The sequence below is a fragment of the Diospyros lotus genome, chromosome 4 (genome assembly GCF_014633365.1).
Source record: "Diospyros lotus cultivar Yz01 chromosome 4, ASM1463336v1, whole genome shotgun sequence".
Taxonomy (NCBI): Eukaryota; Viridiplantae; Streptophyta; class Magnoliopsida; order Ericales; family Ebenaceae; genus Diospyros; species Diospyros lotus.
The window spans coordinates 23,538,346-23,555,748 of record NC_068341.1 but is presented as its reverse complement, the minus strand read 5'-3'; the positions used below and the strand labels follow the sequence as shown (position 1 = coordinate 23,555,748).

General features: G+C 36.7%; 1 long non-coding RNA gene across 1 annotated transcript; it reads left to right on the top strand.

Annotated features, from left to right (window-relative positions):
• Positions 1–5,207: 5,207 nt before the first annotated feature.
• Positions 5,208–15,830, top strand: LOC127798711 (uncharacterized). Its single transcript, XR_008022465.1, has 4 exons — positions 5,208–5,990; positions 6,102–6,311; positions 12,426–12,552; positions 12,635–15,830. It is a non-coding gene; the product is annotated as an uncharacterized LOC127798711 (long non-coding RNA).
• Positions 15,831–17,403: the final 1,573 nt, after the last annotated feature.

Sequence of the window (17,403 nt, the reverse complement as noted above, 5' to 3'; positions counted from 1 at the left end):
AGAAGAAGAAGAGAAGGAAGAAGAAAAAGAGAAGAAGAAGAAAGAAAGAAAATAAGGAAGAAGAAGTTGCAGGCGCATGGCAGGGGCAGGAGGAGGAAGAAGATGGTGGAGAAGAAGAGAAGAAATAAAAGAAAAAGAAGAAAGAAAAAAAAGAAAAGGAAAAAAGAAGAAAAAAATAGGAAAACTTTTGAAAAAATCCTAGAAAATTCTAGAAAAAATAGGATTTGGATATTTGCTAATATTTTAGAGTTTTTGGCGAGAAAAGCGACCTAGGCACGCATTTCGAGGAGATGGCACGCATACCGAGGAAGTCAGTGATGCTAAGTTAAGATAAGTAAAATTTCTCAGAAAATTCCAAAAATTCAAGAATATTATTTTATGAATTTTAGTAGTGAAATATTTGATAAAATATTTTAGAAATATTTAATTTAGAATTATTGAGGACAAATAGGAAGAAATAGAGAGAAAATTATAGAAAATGTCAGAAATTATGAAAAATAGGTTTTAATGTATATTTAAATAATTATGGTGATTATGATGATTTGAGGAATAAGTGGAAGTGACTTGTCAAATTTTGAGGTTGGCACGCAAATCGAGGTGATGCACAAGGCAATGCACGGATATCGAGGTACCCCGATAAGCTCTAGAAGGTAAGTGGTACTCCCCAATTAAAGTTAGTTTATGAAAAATATTTGGTTTGTAAGTGATTTATGTTCCTCGAAAATGTTTTCATCATATCGACATGCCCTGATATGTATCCATCACGTAGACTGCATACATGACATGACTATAAAATGCATGAATATACGTTGATATCATTGATCACTCGTATTTGAGGCTGTAGGGAGTACGAACTGGCACCGCTGCTTTACCAAGGGTGCACCCATACACCTCGGCTTCGAAAGAGGGGCCCACAAAAATGATAGGTAGCATGAGGGGTGCAGTTGACACTTACGAGGAAAGACATTGCATTCATGCACGAAATATATTTTCTGTACCCTTACTTAGATGATTCGTCATCTAACTTGGGTTTTGCCCCTAGAATATTCAAATGTTCCAGATGGAGATTGTAGCAGATACGAGGATGAATGAGGCATGAAATGACACTTAGCAGAGTGCATGATAAATGAAATGTATGTAACGTAGCCCTTGTATTTAAGTTCTGCTACTTGAGATTCTGAACGTTTTGAGGAATGTTGAAGATGTAAGAATTTATTTATGATTAATGTTAAGATATCGGGTTTCGATCTTTGCTTCCGCATTTGATATGTATAATGATTCTCTTTCGAGATTAATGTATGAGAATTCTGGGACGGATTCGAGGAATGGCGTGGTTTAGCTTTAGTGTTTGAAAAAAAAAATTTATTGTCCCAAAATTGTCTCAATTTATAACGCGCCCGGGAGAACGGGGCATTACAGTAAGTAGGATAGCAATCCCAGAATGAGCCATCCTTTCAAGAAGGCTTTCCCAGGCCGAAGTAAATCCCCTAAGGAGCCACCATCCATTCGAGACCAGTTTCCCGGACCTATATCTCTAGGTTTCTACTTGGTCAAACCGAGCACCCGAGAGGAATTTAGGGAGACACATATCCCACTAGCATTACCCTGTGTTGTTTCGGCTCGCTTGTTCCAAGCCTTCCTCCCTCCGAGAGACCTTTCCTACCGAAAGGGATGTGGGGGTTCTCCCAAAGGCCTTTCTCTGATCTCAACCACTGGACAACATCGCATGCAATTGGAGAAGCACCATGCTTCCATTCAAAAAAGCACTATACCCTCTCATATGCATGTCAATTGTCCCTGTCACGCCTGATGTCTATATATAGCCATCGACTCCCTGACTTTTAGGGATAAGACAAACAAGGCAAGTACAGATAAGTACTGGCAAGCAAGCATTAGCAATCACCTCTTTCCACTACTTTAGATCTCATTCTCTCTCCATCTTTCTTGTATAGCATCTTTACATTTTAATTACTAATAACTATTGCATCCAATACTACACTATGACTTTGACCTTGTTTGACTTATGCATCGAAGGGCCCTATGTGAGAGATATCCCCTCGTCCCTTCTGGCTTTTCTAATTGCTTGCCGAGTTTTCTCGAAACAAACAAATGTTAATTGTTGTAGTTTAACAATAATAATTTGGTACCGTCTATGGGAAACATACAAGAAGCCGAACAAGAAATCGTCCTGAAGCCCTTGCCAGATCCATGCAAGGAAGTCCTAAGAACCAGAACCATTTCTTCTAGGCATACCTCAGCCTTTTAGAGACTAATATCATACAAGGTCTTCAGAACTATTCCTAATGGGCCACACAATTAGTCTTCCCAAACCAACACTTAGGGAGTCAGGAACTAGCTTACATACCTTCTTTGAAAAACTCCCTAGCTTCCGGTCGAGGAAAGTACCCTAGAATGCCCCAATACTCCTTTCGGACAATTCTCTTTTTATGTTTTAACAGCCAACTTGTGGACTACTGAAGAATACATCATGGCATATCAGAAGCTCCTAAACTTAGAGACAAAGCCCGAAGGTGGCCTAACAGTGCTTGAGGACGTTTCTAGTATAAGATAAGGAATGGATTTTCAAAGCACCCCTTGCAGGCCAAGAGATGCATCATGTTTTCTTGATTGCTTTGCTGAGTTTCCTCATAACAAACAAATTTTAATTGTTGTCTTCCGATAACAACAATTTTTATGTTGAACCATAAATTTTTATTTCTTTTTTTTTTCTTCATATAAGTTTTGAATATAGTAATATTTTCTCTCTTTTTTCCTTAGCATATACTAATATTTTCCTCCATGTTGCATATTAATAAAAAAATTTATACACATCTTATCTTATTAGAGTACCAATGTTATACGAGTGCAAATAAAAATATAAAAATATTAAATAAAGATTAATTCTATGGTGTTTAACCATTATAATTTAGTCTTTATTTTTTAGACAAAATTTTAAATAAAATATGTTTTCGGGTAGAGGTAAAATTATTCATAAATTCATTGTAATTAGAGAATTTGTAAATAAAATATTATAGGATATTTTAAGAATAAATTTTTTTGACAAGACTTCATATAACAAATATGGAGTTTACATATTTAACATAATAGATAAATATGACAATTTTTATTTAATTTTTTATTTTAAAATTTAGTATCACATTTGTAAAGAAAGTAAAAAAAATGATGATAATAGAAAATAAAAAATGACTATATGGGTGCGTTTGATAGCATAAAAATTTCATAGAAAATGTCTCATCCAAGGAATTGGATTTCATTTTTTTTATTTGACATACTACATTTTTCATGTAATTGAATTCCTTGGTACAACTATTAAAGTATTATTTGACCTCTTGCATTCCTAAGGGTGTGTTTGATAGCATTTAGTTGGAAAGGAAAATATTTTTATAAAAAATAGACCAAACGATGCTTTAATGGTTGTACCATGAAATTCAATTCCATGAAAAATGTAATATGTCAAACAATAAAGATGAAATCCAATTCTTTGAATGAAATATTTTTCATAAAATTTTCATACTATCAAACAAACCCTAAAAATAATTCTTTTAACACTCGACCTTTAGTTACTTTAATAACTCACCATCATGAATCTACTCATTGATTTATATTATGTGGATTTAAGATTTAGTCTGAATTCTATTTTACTTTTAAAATTTGAAATTAGAATTATAAAAAATATGATAATATTGATAAATATCCGAAAAAATAAAATGACCACTTCATTAGAATTTTCAAACGATAATATTGTCTTTTATTCTAGAACAACTCGTCATAGTTCATGCATCTAATCATTAGTTTATATTTCATGGTTTTGAGGTCAGTTCGAATCCTTTTTTTTTTAAATTCAAAATTAGCATTAGAAAAATTCATGATATTATTGATAAATAACCAAAGAAAGTTATATTTATCAATAAAAAATAAATAGCCAATTTATTAGGGTTTTTGGTCTATTATATTACTTTTTTTTATCTTGGAATAGCTCTACATCAGTCCATGGATCTACTCATTTGTTTACATTTGTGACTGTGAGGTTGGTCTGAATCCTAATTTATTTCTAAAGTTCAAAATTAATATTGTAAAAAATTCATAATATTTTTGATAAATAACCAAAAAATAAGTTAATGGTAAAATATGTATATATCTTGGAAAAATTTTATCTCTAACTCAGAGATGGAAATTTTCATCTCTAAGACCTTTTTTTTTGTCAGAGACTGAATTAGAGATGGAATTTGTTTGTCTCTAAATCTCAGAGACGAAAAAACTTTTCGTCCCTGATTTTGTTTTTGTTAGAGACAGAATGAGAGATAAAAAAATTTCGTCTCTAATTGTTATTTATGTTAGAGACAGATTTTAGAGATGAAATTTTCTTTTCCGATTTAGAAACAGAAAATTGCATCTCTAATTTGAATTCATCTCTAAACTCCATCTCTACGTGTTGTATGTCAACTTTCAAGCCCAATCATTTTCTTCCTCCTACATTTTGGTAAAGTGCAAAATCCCTAACAACTAACTGTCGATTTTGCTCGATCCATTACCATTGTTGGTAGCCGTTGCTCATCGCTGTGCACTGGCCACCACCCGTCTCCTACCATCATTGTAATACCCTATATTACATGGTATTGAAAAATAAATAATCTCCTGTGATTTTGAAAGGACCTCGGGTGGTACGAGAAGGCTAAGGGTCAATCTCAAGAAATTAATTAATAAGATTGTCGAATTGGTGGTAGGGAGTGCCCCGAGAGGGCAATAGATTGATGAGTGTCTCGAGGTGAGGCTAATGACGTTGGAAACAGTCCGATCGGGAATAAATTCTGTACAAGCCTGAGTGGGTGCCAATACTGAATTGTTGTAAGGGACTTTTGGGAAGTTGAGGGGACCCTAGGGATGGTCCGATTTTGCAAATAAGGCAACCCTTAAGCGTTTTCGGGTTGAATAGAGGTCCCATGCAGGCGTAGGGACGAAATCGAGATTCCCGAGTAAGCGTCGGTAATAAATTTTTGGGAAAATCAATAATCTAAGTGGTTTGATGATAATTAATTAAAACTTGGGGGGTTCCAAGTGTAATTCTAAAATCTCCAAGTGCAATTATTAATTCCTCAAGTGGAATTATGAGATATATGGGGTTTAATGAGATATATATATATATATAAAGGCGTGAGCTTCCTGGAAGCTTCCTATTTGAGTTTTGAAATCAAGCTTCCTATTTGAGTTTTGAAATCAGAGAGAGAGCTCGGGAGGGAGGAGCCGAGAACAGGGGAGGAGATCGCGAGAGCTAGAGAGCATGGCTGAGAGAGCTCGCGTGAGAGAGAGTGTGTGAGAGAGCTTGAAGGCCGCTTCCGTGGCTGATGAAGAAAAACAGTGGCGGCTTGAAGAAACTGCGGCCATGGCCGCTGTTGCTGGAGCTCGGGGCAAGGTTGGAAGTAGCGATGGCCGGCCAATGAGGGCGAAGGTGATTGGAGAACCAACGGGCGGCCGCGACAAGGTGGCCAGGAGCTTCGCCGATCGGCCATGGCAGCAACACGCAGGGGAAACCGACGCTGGCAGCGGGCTCACGACGGTCTGGGGCTGTGCGGTACGGCCAGCGGTGGCTTGGCGGCGAGAAGTTGCTGGGAAGGGCGAGTTGGTGGTCAGCGGCGGCCGGCGTGCGTAGGTGAGCTGCTGTGTACGGGTGCATGAGAAGAAGAAGAATAAGAAGGGCGCGCGGGAAAGGAGGAGGAAGAAGAAGAAGTAGTGGAGAAGAAAAGAATATAAAAGAAAAAGAAATAAAAGAAAGAAAAGAAATATGGAAAAATGGGAAAAATAGGAGAAAATCTCAAAAAATTTCAGAAAAATTGGGGAAAGTTCTAGAAATTAATTTGGGGCCCGAGGAGCGTGTTAGAAGCTCAAAAATGGGATTTTGGACTTAAAGTGGCAGCTAAAGAGGTAGCGCCGATGTAGGCAATTGGTCGAACTTCTTCTCCAGATTAATCGAGGTAAGTAATTTTATCCGTTTCAACATATTTTCATTATGTGAGATAATGAATTTTGTAGTATTTGTTGGATTTAACCCTAGGTTGGGGTTGTTTTTGTTGAGTTGTTGTCAGGTGGATTTGCGGTATTCGGCGTAGTTGAGGGCATTGGTTGAACGCCGAATGTTAATGGAGTTGGGTTTGTGTGTGTTTGCATCTAGGTTCGATCGGGGAGGCGGTGATCTTAGAAGAGCTTGAGGTTCAGGCTGGAGTACGTGCCGAGGCAGAGATGAGGCCTCGAGCCAAGTAAGGGATGGCTCCATGTAGAGGTGGCCTTGCAAGCTGGTAAATATGTTTGATAATGTTTTTATTTTGCATTTGCATGTAGTGGTTATCATTTGCATGATGTGAGATCTAGTGGACTTATGGCCATATGAAGGACTAGTGTTGTGGAGGTTGATAGGTTAATGCCTCAAACCTTAGAGGGTTGGACCCTAGGGATTGGGTTGAGTCATTGAGGCTTATGATGGTTTAAATGGTATGTTTGGATATCCCTGTTCTAGGGATAAGAAAATATCATGGATTGAGATGATATACCCATGAGAGATATAGGGGTCGAGCAAAGAAGAATCGGAAACCCAAGTGTGGGTGTGGTGTCAAGAAAACCTGAATATTGGAATTTGGGTGTATGGTATGTTCTAAGGATGAGGACTCCTTGAGATTGAAGTGTTGAGGCTCGTGTGGGGACACGAAGCCAAAACATGTCTAAAACCAATTCTCTTTAATTCAAAATAAATTTATTTTTTGTATGAGAAAGAGAAAACATGTCTAAAAGTAATTCTCCTTTAATTCAAAATAAATATATTTTTTGCATAAGTAATAAAAATATTTATCAATAAATAAAAATTCAAACATAAACTTTTGAGACATAAATGATCAAAAAAAGGAAACATGTTTAAAGACAATTTACCTTTAATTCAAAATAAATTTACTCTTTGTACCCATTTTTAATTCAAAATAAATTTATTTATTTTTTATATAAGAAAGAAATACATTTATATTATAAAAATATTTTTATTAATCATTAAAACTTAATTAATATGAGTAAGTTGGCTCATCAGGGAGGGATGAGACAAGGTTATTCTAAGTCCTTTATTACATGTGTAAACACATGAAATTTACACATACATGTGGAGAGTATTGTCAAATAGATAAAGAGATGAAAAATTTTGTTTGATTGTTACCTGTTGATCAATGGTTAGGAAGCAAGTTCCTTTTTATGATTGTTGAAGTATAATGCACATGTTACATCCTGCTACCAATATAAAAACATTCATGAGCCAATACACAGTCCCTGTAAACAAAAAATTGAGAAAGATGATAGGAATGTTGACTAAGAAAAAAAGTAAGCAATTGACTGAGAATATGGGATCATCACTTGAATACAAAAATAGTAGGATAGTCCCTCATATAATTATGGTATATAAGAGATCAATAAGGCTATTCACTCAAAGGAAATGAAGTGTTAGTTGTAATACAAGTCACCATATTTTATAGCAAATGGAAATATGGAAGGTACATTATTGAAAGTATGTAATTCAATTGTTATGGGCAATCAGAAGAAGCACCATGTGGCAACGCAAGGACCTGCCATGTGGCTGTGGCAGTGCAACAACCATGGTGCCTCGGGTGGGGGGCACCCATGGTGGCGACCACCCTCGAGGGTGGTGAAGGCCATACCCCCTAGTAACTCGCACTCAGGGGTCTGGCTGCGTATAGCCCCTTTTGGGCCACGTCACATGGCACCGTGGCAAAAGGGGGGACGTTCCTCCTATTATGTGCGCCCCTCTTTCCAGGTCGCGCCATGTTGTGCCATGGATGGGAGGCCATCCCCATATTTATCACCACCAAATGAGAGTCAATCAGGGGTAAGGCACCCTCGAGTGAGGGCCACTTGGGGGTGTCGTGCCTTACCACGCATAGCCACGCGCTGGCGTGCTGCGCCTTAAAGCGTGCAGTCATGCCTATGCGCATCTTCCCACGTGCCCACACGCAGGCGCTCGCGCATACCCCCGATGAGGGTCACTCGAGGTACCACAATCGCATCCATGTGCCCACTTGTTCGCACTCCCATGCCAACACCTCTGAGAGAATCGGTCAAAACTACCTTCGTGAGACCCAATCAAAGCCCCCCCAAGATTCTTACCGAGGAAATTAGGCCACCTGACGCCTAGTAGCCTCTTCCTTCACTATAAATAGGGGGTTTCTTCCCCTCATACGGTACGCAAACTCTCACACTCGTATTTACTTCTTATCTTCAAGCATTTCACTTCTACAAGAGTCTGATTTTAGCATCGGAAGGTTAGCGTGGGGATTTTCACTTGCGCCCCTAATCGATCTTCTTTCCAAGCAGGTCATCCATTGCTGGAAGGAGTCATCCATCCCCTGAGTGAGTCACCCATCGCTCGAGCAAGTCACACATGAATCATCCATCGACGATTTCCTATACATAAATTTATTGTTGTAACCGTGTAACAACACATGATATTTGAATATTAACATAAAAATGGGAAAAAAGAAAAGTAGCCTTGTAGTTGAAGGATATTGGACAAAGAACATACTAAGTTATTGACTCAAAAAATGAACAAAGTTTGATCACAAAAATAGTAGGTAATTAGGCTCCTTATCTAACTATGGCCCTTATTTTTAGTAGCAAACACTAGTTTTCTGTTCTCACACAGGAGAATTTAACACACAGTTGTGATCCAAATGATCTTGTTTGTCTAACAAAATTAAAAGAATAACTACATAGAAATCCTTGCTCACTCTAGTTGGGGTTGGATTCTTGCAAAATTAAAAGCACTTGTGAACATTATGGAGTTCCCTTATAATATATATTAATGTGATGATGTGTCTTTTGTTCAAGACCTATGTAAACTTTAAATTTGAAATGCCTGTTGACCTATAAGGACTGCAAGCCCATCCTAGACAAGGTGAGAAATAGGGTGTGCTTGTGGTGTAATCAACTGCTATCATTTGGTGATCAACTCCAGCTTGCACATTCTGTTCTCTCAACTATTTATCTGTATTGGGCTTCTGTCTTTATTTTACCTAAGCAAATGCTTAGCCAGCTCGAACAATTAGTGAGGAACTTCCTCTGGAGCAATTATGAGTTTGATACTTATAAGGCGAGGGTTGCCTGGCGAGACATGCGCTGCCCAATTAAAGGAGCAAGGGGGTTTGGGTCTCAAGCCTTTATATGTTTGGAACCAAGCCTTAGTAGCGAAGTTGATTTGGCGGTTGCTCTCCAGTGACCGAGAGTCTATAGGTCAAGTAGGTCCACACCTATCATATTAAAGATATGTGCTTTTGGTTGCTTTCAGTGCCTTACTCATGTCCTTGGTGCTAGGGAAAACTATTGTTACTCCTTAGTGCGGTGAGATCTCACTTTGGTTGGAGGATAGGCGATGGCTGAAAAGCCTTCTAGTGGTACAATCACTGGCATCCTTTAGTGTTGTTTTACTCTTTGTTTTGGTTTTTTAATGATGAAAAACAATATCATTTTTATAATGAAACATTTTTGTAAATGATTTCACCTAGGTGCACCTAAATCATTTTATAAGTTTCATAAGCACTTAATCGAAAATCAATTTCACATCATGAAAATCAAAATCTCTTGATGGCATTTCGAAAAACATGATTTTATGTCAAAAGAATCATTTAAAATTGATTCATCAGAATTGGTTTAGAAGCTCTTGAAAAATAAAGCATGTTTTTAAAAAGAAAAGGCCAAACTATCGACTGGCCATGATAATCGATAGACACTTTTAAGGCTTGCTATCAACCTGCTAAATGCAAGCTCTCGACTAAGAGTGGTTGACAACCACTGCATAAAAATTGGTCGACCATTTTTAGCCCTGTTAACTGTTTTTAATACTTATATCGATCTATCCCTTAGGGTTTTGCCAAATCGATCGACCGATTTCTAACCCTGTCGAAGGTTTTCATTGTAGAACACTTTAACGACTAATTTTGCAGATCATTTATGGAGACTAATGGCTATGAATTTCAACGGGTCGGTGAAGGCTATAAATACCAAGTTGTTGGAGCATTTAATGGTTAAAGAATTGATTGTAAGCTTTAAGTGTTCAAATTATTCTCAAGTGCTCAAGTGTTTTAAATTTTTCTCTCAAAAGGGTTTTGTTCTTAATCTGTATTATTTGTTCAAGCCTTGTATTTAAATTTTTAGAGATCTTATAACTAAGAAATTCATCTCTCAAATCCTCTCTTGATTGTAATCTTATTGTATTTTCTTAGCAAAGTTGTTAGAGGGCCTACTTGGAAAAATAAGAGGTTGTATTTCTAGTATTGGGACTAGAGAGCCTACTTGAGGTCAAGTAGAAGGTCTTAGAGGATTTAAAATCCTTATTGAGAAGTTAAGGTAGTGGATTAGGCTATTTGGCTAAACTACTCTAAATTACTTGTGTCTCCCTTGCATTTTATTTTTCATTTCATTGATCTTCATAAGCATTATTCTCAAACATCGTCATTTTGCACTAAAACCTCACATTTTGGTAAAAAGTTTTCAAGCTCAATCAAAATTTTTTAATCATCCAATTCACCTCCTTTCTTGGGTGTGTGGTGCCATTGGCAGAGAATTCTAACATTTAGGGGTGCTTGTTGATCGATTTTCTCACCAATTGCCTAAATAGTTGGGCCTTTCTATTAATGCCCATGTATCAGACATCATTACTGAAGGGTCTTGGGTATGGTTGGAGATGGCTTCATCACCATCTTTGGACATCATTCATGACCAAATGCTTGGTTCGTCTAGGGCTGGGCATAGGGATGAGTTGCATTGGTTGCTAGCCCCAGATGGGTTTTTTCTTTTTGTTCTACCTTGTAAGGCCTTTTGATGCAGCACCCTTAGGTCCCATGGCATCATTTGGTTTTGCATAATAAAGGCATTCCATCTCATATCTTTATCTTTTAGTTAGTGATTAGGGAATGTTTATATATCTTTGATCGTATTAACCTATTTTTTCCTTTCCCAAATAGATGCTTTGTTTACAAGGCAACAGCGAAGAGGCATAGCCATCTATTTTTTGAGTGTCCCTACTCTAGTCAAGTATTGTCATTCTTTCAACAGATGAAAAAATTTGGATGGCCTTGGTGTCAATGGAAAATAGGAGTTTTATGGGCTATAATGAGATGGAACAATAAGAATCATTGATAGGTAACTAACTGTTTGGTTTTGCAAGCAATGGTCTATTTTATTTGGAGATGGTTGAATAACAAGTGCTTTTAGGAATATGAGCATTCCCCATCCCAGTTGGCATATATTAGGTACAGTGTGTCAATTGGGCATGGTTGGTCACCATTCTCTTCCCCCGTACCCTTTTAGAGCTATGCTTTGCGGCACTTCTAACGGCGTCCAGCTAACTAGTCTTCCTTGCTTCACTAAGTTGTGCTACTTAGTATCTTGGAGTTGATAGTATGCTTCTACATCAACCTTCAAGTAAAAAAGTGGCTAACTCATGAGTATGCTTATGCACCCTCAGTCATTGGTTGGGGAGTAGTCGGGGATTGACAATATGCTTCTACATCAACTCCTAAAGCAAAGGTACCAATCTAATGCTGAGAAAGGATTATGAGTTGATAGGTAACCTATTTGTTGGTTTCCTGCTAATGTTCATCTCCATGTGTTTGGGATCTTGCCTTCTCGATGATCATCTTCTAAAGTCTTCCTCTAATAGTTGTATATTATTGTACATAGGATCTTTTTATTTTACCTTAGTTCAGAGGGTTCCTTTTGTTGATTGGTAGTTTTATCTTCTCTAATTTCATTGTGAGGCTCGGGGTATGCCCCAACTTACAATTGTAGATGCTTTGTGATATTTTCCTTTAATACAATTTTTATTTACCGAAAAAAAAAAACAATTAGTACTCTTCTAGGAGAAGGGTTCCTCATTTTTTTTTTTGTTGTATCAATTTGAAACAGGTGTTTTTAAGTATATAACTGTAGTTTAATTCATACGCTAAGATGAAGTTTAATTATTTTCTTTTGGTAGGTTCATTCATTCAGTTGTTTATGGTGCCTAAACACGATCAATGAGATGCATGGCTGGTGAGAAAGAGATTGCCAAAATTCACTGCTAGCGAGACTTTGTTAGTGAGAGGGTCTTAATGACTATTGGGCTAAATTACTATACTGCATACTTTGTGAACCATGTGCCCTTCAGTAATAAACCTCCTCATCCTAGCTTTACATCAGATTCTGACTCCACATTTTCAAGTGATCAGTTTCGTCAAACTCAATTAAGGGATCATGTAAATTAAGCTGTTGATTAATTAAAACTTAGAACGTGAACAACAATGGAAAGCCTGTTGGTTTACAGGTTAATTAACAATTCGTCATGTGTTTTTTGAGCTTTCCTTCAATATTATATAATTTTGCAGCTAAACTGAGAGAAATGAATTTGCTGGTTGGAACTTCATATTCCGTTCCAGATGGGCTAGAAAGGATACTGGTTTACACCAAGGATTAATTAATACAAAAATCCAAAACTGTATATCACAGAGAATGGTAGGTTTTGACATCTTTGAAAACTCAACTTGAATAGAATTTAACATATATAGTCATATAGTTGACTGTTGATCATTTTCAGGCATGGCATATTAGGACAATCAAATAATTGCCAGCAACATCAAGGATCCAGAAAGGATTGAGTTCTACCATGCCCATCTTTCAGCTGCTGAAGCAGCTTTTTGGTACATGAAATTCTTGGCTCCTTAATACAAGTTTTAAGAGTTTGAAGAGAAGGATTGTTGTGTTATCCCTTTTATCAATAAGTGAGGATGAGCTCTTGGGAGCGCTCACAGTCTATTGAGTTAGGACTAATAAATTGCACGATTGAGTGTTTTGATCACTTGATGGGGCTATCAGATTGAGTCTTCCATCTTGTGTATCTTCAAAATATTTTCAATAAATTAATTTGCATGATTATTTTCATAGCACTTCTCCATTTTATGTGTTGTGCAATCTTTAGAGGCCAAGCAACACGAAGCTTGAAGTATTGTAGTAGTGATTTTTTTTTTTTTCAATTTTTTTGAGGCCAATAGGAATGGTAGAGATGGAAACAAAATTACATCTCTAAAAATCAGTAAGAGACAAAATTTTTAGAGGCGGAAAATTTGTTTGTCTCTAAAATAAGAGACAAAATTCATTTCCACCTCTAATCTAGTTAGAGACGAAAACGACATTCTATCTCTCAACACCAATTGGAGACAATTTTTTCGTCTTTAAATAATCCAGTCAGATCAACTATTCCCTTCCCATTTGCTGCCAGAACAATAATCGAAGCTACTATAGACCATAGTGCTACTTGAGGTATGTAGCTTTTCCATAAATGTAAAGATTTTAAAGTCTTCTGTGAGGGCCCACTTCCAAAAATCCCTCTAGCTTAGGAATTCGAGAAGAAGTCCCCACAAAATTGATACATATACATTTTAAAATAATTGCATTCCCAATTTTGTTCACTAACAATAGGAACCAAAATAAATATTTACAACATCAGTCATTCAATGCATTCCTTAGGGCTCAACCGCCCTTACAACTCAAAATAAAAGGGTAATAAAATTTAAATACAAAATAAATCGCCTCATTCACGCCCTCAAAACAAATCCCCAAGGACTTTTTGATTGGGACAACTCTGTACACATACTATCCCATTAGGGGTCAAGCTCCACTTCCCTCAACCTCGACTACTACCTTTCCTTTATCTGAAATCATGTAGAAGCAAAGATAAGCCACAAAGCTCAACAAGTATAAAATGAAATAAATACGAAGCATTATGAACCATCGACATGAACAACAAGAAATGAGTAAGGGAGGACCACCTACCACATTTGTAAACCATATCATATTGTAATACATACATGCATATATCCGCATATTATCACACTGTGAATATGAGAATGCAAATACACGCATAGGTGCACATATACTCACACGGCTCTTGGGGCCCATTCAACTTAGCTCCACCCAAGGCCTACACACTCATACATACACCATATGGTCTTTGGGGCCCATTCAAGATTTAGCTTTACCCAAAACCAACATAGTCCTTGGGGCCCATTTAAGATTTAGCTCCACCCGAGGCCTTGAAACACATAGCCAACCATAAACAAAGTAACCATATGCATAAAGATTTTCCTACCTCTACTCACACATGGTGATACAATAGCTCAATATCATAGACATAAAACCCATTTTATACACATATAATCATGCATCATTACAAATTTTGCCTAGTTTACCCTTATGGATGAATTTCTCCTTCCTAGGACTAAAATCAAAGCTCTAATCATCAATTGGGCTTAACAATAATTTATTTGAAGAATGGGGAGAAGAATGAAAATGTTTTAAAAAGAAAGGATAGAAAAAAGGGCAAAATCAGTTGACAGTCACCAAGAAACAATCAATCATTTTTGTGTTTTGGAAGGAAGCGATAGACGATTTCTCCCCCCACAGACCACGAACAGTCAATAGTCTCAGGAAAACGGTTGACACTAAGAACATCATCCTCTTGGATTCCAACGGTCGATAGCCATTGCACCAAAACAATCGACATGAATCAAAAAACGATTGACATCCTTGCCACAACTGTCGACAGCTAGACACATTTCTCCAAAATGGTCGACAGCCTCTGCATATATTGTCAACCGCCCTATATCGAGAAGCAACATGAAGACCACAACCAAGGAAAAAAAAATGCATACAAGAACACCAAATCTTGCATTGCTCTAACCCTAATAAAAAAATGCAACATTCCTTGAAGAATGGAGGGTGATACAATACCCTATTGAGACTTTGAATGAGGACCATCAAAAATCTAAGAAGACCCACAAAGCTTACAACCCAAATAGGATAATACACATTTATTAGGAATGGGGGTTTTCAAGAACCAAAACCACAAGGAAATGGAAGATTCAATAGCTCCAATTGAAGAAGAAAATAAGGCTTGCTTATGAAAAGAAGAAGAAAATGAACTTGCATATGGAAAGAAGAGAGAAAACAAAAGGAACTTGCCTTAACTCGGATAGTTGGACCGAAGAGAAGATGCAGTCGTTGGAATTGAAATCCCTCTTACTTGAAGCTCCAAAATCAAAAAGAAGAAGGAAGAAAGAAAGGAGAAGAAATTGGGAGAAGAGCAAGAAGGGGAAGAAAGAGAAAGAAGATGAAGAATGGGGGAGGAGTAGCTTGCATGCCACTTTTCACCAACTCTCTCTTTTTCTTTTTCTTTTTCTTTTTCTTTTATTCTGCAATTCAACATATACCCACAAATACACACATATTACCCACACACACACAACCAGAAACCCATTGTGCAATTGCAACCTTCCTATTTTGAACTTTCAACCATCTTAGCTTTTGACTTCTCAACCCTCTTGGTTCTTGACTTTTCCACAAAATCACATTCATTAACCTTGACTTTTCCACATAATCTCATTTACCAAATTTGACTTTTCAAACATAATGCTATCCTCATTATTTTTTGCCTCTTTCACAACAGATAAAATATTTTCAAGACATTGCTCAAATAATAACATCATAGAGCCCTAGACCCACTAACAGGTTATTACATCTTTTCTCATTCAAATGCTAAATTAATTATGTATTTTTTATGATTATTATTTAGAATTGAAGGCCATGGCTACCCCAAATCAATGTAGTAATGGTTCTAGGTCGCTAATATGACAAAAATAAACTTGTATGGAAGTATGTGACTAAATTGGAAAGAATATAAGGAGTGGAAATTTGTCTTTTACTTGTAATTACTATAATATCATATTCAAGGGGTCATACTCAAGGGTGAAGGCATACTTGTTAAAAATTTTGAATTTGGGAATCATACAATGTGTTAAGTTTGATTTTGAGGATGTTTTGAAGATGAGAATTCAAGAAAAACCTATAATGTATTTTCTCCATTACCTGTTAATCACTTGGAAGGCATAGGCTTCAATAGGACACAAGCTTCAATAGATTTAATCTTAATGAGTCATAGGATTATCCTAAGTGTCCATAGTACCTAAGTGTTCAAATGACATAGGTGCTTAGAATATACTTGAACATGTTTGAATAATATCATAAGTATTCAACCATGTGTTAACCGAGTAACACATAGATTAAGCTAAACTTGAATCATTACTGTAGTAATTATCTCAAGATTTAAGGTTTTAAAAGAAACTTTAATACCTTGGAAGTGAATGAATGCATTGGTAGACATTCATTCAAGGTTTTGAAAGAAAAACTCAAGTGAAAATGTTTGTGATTTATTCATTCAATATAATGATACTTGAGTTTTTGAATATACTTAGGATTGACTATTTGATATTTAAAACGAAAAACATCAAGTACTTAAATTTCTTAATTTTTTCAATAATGATGTTGGAAAAACACTTAAGTACTTAAAAGTTAAAGTACTTGTTGCTTGATAAGGAAATTATTCAAGCAACAAGCAATAATGATTTAATCACGTGCCCTCATGCCTAGGTGAGGGCGCATGAGTGATAGATAATTTTTGGAATTTATTTTATTATCTTTAAAAAATTATTTTATGATTTATGGTGGAAGAAATTTTGAGAAAATGTTTAAGGTATTTATTCTAGAATTTTGAGGGGAAAATAGGAAGAAAATATAGGAAATTATAGAAAAATAGATATTGATATTTCTTTGAATAAATATGATGGCCAGGGTATGTTGAAGCTCAGAATTGAGTAATAGTACAATTATTGAGGCCTGGCATGAAAATCGAGGTTGAGTACGAGAATCGAAGTGTTATGAGATAGGTTCAAAAGTGAGTAGTTCTACCGAAAAATTGATTTGACTTATGAGAGTTTCTACTTCAAACTTGGTTTATTGTGGGTGGTTTGACCCTATACTTGATTTGATTTCATGCAAATGATTTAACCTATGAATGGTTGTTTTCGTGTGGGAGGTTTGTCCTAAAATGTTTTATACATGTGCATTGAGTTTTGTGCGTTAAATACATGCATTGAAATGTTGATTTTATATGATGCATGGTATGTGTTGTGGCATTGTCATGTTTATGTGTTGTCCATGTGGGATGTCAACCTGGGATGTAGCCTGTTCCTTCCTGACCAAAAGAGGACGATCGGAGGTGGGGTGCGAGCTCTGGCGATGGGTCCATCCAGGGGGCGGCTGACACCTGCAAACACTCCAATGGTCGAGTGAGTAAGAGAGTAAGGAGAGGTAGTGTATCAGTAGGTTATAGATCATAACATACCTTGGCTCTAAAGAGAGCTAGCTGATATAGGAGAAGATGTCCTCCTGCATGTTTGCGTTGTACGTTTGCAGGTGATGGGACTGGCTATCCGACACCGGTAGAGGTTCCTAGGTGGTAGCATGGTGGCA